The sequence below is a fragment of the Lottia gigantea genome (assembly GCF_000327385.1).
Source record: "Lottia gigantea unplaced genomic scaffold LOTGIsca_189, whole genome shotgun sequence".
In the NCBI taxonomy this organism is placed as follows: domain Eukaryota; kingdom Metazoa; phylum Mollusca; class Gastropoda; family Lottiidae; genus Lottia; species Lottia gigantea.
The window spans coordinates 75,006-77,561 of NW_008708354.1; the positions used below are offsets into that span (position 1 = coordinate 75,006).

The window sequence follows — 2,556 nt, forward strand, 5'->3', positions numbered from 1 at the left end:
TTTCTGCACCATGTGGACTAATGAAGACGGTAAACGCCATGCAGGGTGCAGTGCGGTAAATTTTGCCATGACAGCGGCTTTTGCCTGCGCTTATTCGATTCACGACTGTCGAGGGATCTTTAACGTGCACAGGGGGTAGCACTCGGGCCCTCAGTCAAACGGGCAGCGCCAAAACAATGTTATATTTTGTTCACATGACCTCATTTCCGTTCTACCGACCTGATTAGTCAAATTTAAATAGCACCAATCTCATTTCTACGCCCACAAAACAAATTTTAACGAGCTTTGTTCAATACGGGTTAATAAGACAATGTCAAAACCCGTATTCGTGATACGATGCTTATCTAGATGCATGCTAGTTTCTGGAATTATACGTACAGTCTAATATACAGTATAATACATAGGTGTAGGACAGGGTAATTGAAAACGTCGATTCATATATATATTTCTAGGAGTCAAATCTCCACGTTATGTCAACATGAGAAATTCTACGATAGCATCTGGGTTTATTTTTCCCAGACTTTCATCTTTAACTTGATCTTTTTGATTCTTATAAAGAATAGTTTTTAGTTGTTCAAACTTATCAAAACATTGTAAATTTTGCCTTTAGTTTTAGGGGAACATTTGACATATTTTTATAGGTTGGCATTTTAAGGTCTCGAGCGATCTGAATTTGACATGACGTCAATCTGTTACTAATTTATTGCCCTTGACATTTCAAACTTAGCCCGTAGACAGTGACCTTGATGATATGCATCGGACGACTGTTAATTTTTATTCACCTTTATGATTATAATTCATTATTGTTGGGATATATTGACAAACCTAATTCATGTCATTTTTAAATAATTGTATTTAATTGGGTGCTAGACTGTGTGTGGTTGCCCGCTTTCTCTCAATTGGTTTCATTTTGCAATGGCACGTCAAGATTCTATACGTTAAACAGAATCTCTTTGTGACGACGCACAGACAATAATTGTAGCATTAATTACAATATTATTATGTCCTTTGCTATAGGGTCGAATTCCTAAACATAATGACTGATCAAATGTTATTACCAGTGTTAAATGTCGTGGTTTTTGAAGACCTCAAATACGCCATGACTTGTCTATTGTAATCTAGATATTGACTTTCAGTTTTAAAGGCTTAGTGAACAAGGCACTTCGGGCCTTCGTCTCAATGATGTCATAAAATTGGCCTAAACACATTAAAAATATAACATGATATTGATAATCAAGGAACTTTTATGAATTTTTGCATCAATAAATATAAACTAGTCAATCGCCAGTGTCGATAAAAGATACCAATGGAAACTTATAATCTGACTTATAATCACACGTGCAAAAGGGAGCCACACTAACCTACTCGATTTCTAAACGCAAAGTGATCTTTAACAAGGCCTCAGCTCGAATTATTGCTTCATCCGAACGAAAAAAAACGCTTTCCTTGTCAGCTCCTACGACTTGTATTACTGATACTGGACAAAGGAGTTGGAAATCAGAATGTATCACCCCGTTGGTATTTACGTGACTCTGTGTTAGAAATCAGAATGTATCACCCCGTTGGTATCACGTGACTCTGTGTCCGTTGAAGTTTTGACTGCACATATATTTTGTTAAAAAGACATTTACTTCGGAACTTAATGTTCTTTCATCTGGTTAAAGACACAAAAATATGTAGTTTGAAACATCTGCCGCTTTTCCAGCCTTGACAATAGTCGGTCAGGAGTCAGAAAACAAAAGACCCTATTAAATATGGATTTTCCACACCTGCGAAGATGCTTTTTTAAACATGATATTAAATACCTTTATGTTGACTGTAAATTAGTGTTGAGCATCACCGTAACTTTCGTTTTGTTGGTATCACGTGACTGTGTCCTTTGAACTTTTGGATGCGCACGCAGTTTTAAATGGCCGATGCAAGATCAATTGTTAAAGTAAGATTTGATGAACCCGATATATACACGGTGTAGGGAGAATGAGGGTATAGGGTATGACTGAACTACAAATATATCTGGGTTTTGCAGAACGGAGGTATCTTAACAGGTTTAAAACACCCGCACTTGCGGAGATGCGTAAAACCCCATTTAACAGAGCCTTCTTTTTCTGTCTCTACACCAGTCTATATCTGCCCAAATAGGCTGGAATAGAGACAGATGTTTCAGTCTAATAAATATGCTGACATGAAACATGGATTTAACCACATGTGAAACAAGAATGAATTGTGGAAAGCATGTCAGATATTCAATTTGGCAGTACGAATATGTAAAACATTGAGTATGAGTGTCAAAAATGAAATTTATTATTATACAGTTAAGTGTGTCTTATATTGTCTTTATCTAAGCAGCATCTGAAAAACACTAAACCATACATCATAAGATAAGAACGATGAGTTAGTTTGTTTAAACAGACGTTTTTTAGATACAGGAAATTTTATTTCAGTGACCCTCATCACTATGTGTAGCATTTTTTTGTAAAATTTCTACAATAATAACACATTCACTTGCAGATGGACTTCATGAGGTTCATCTATGCACCATCCTATACGTTTGCACTA

At 36.2% G+C, this 2,556-nt stretch overlaps 1 protein-coding gene across 1 annotated transcript in view; it reads right to left on the reverse strand.

Annotated features, from left to right (window-relative positions):
• LOTGIDRAFT_239057 (hypothetical protein) overlaps positions 1–2,556 on the reverse strand; it is a 12,856-nt gene that overhangs the window by 8,181 nt on the left and 2,119 nt on the right. The gene's annotated exons all lie outside the window — the stretch shown is intronic.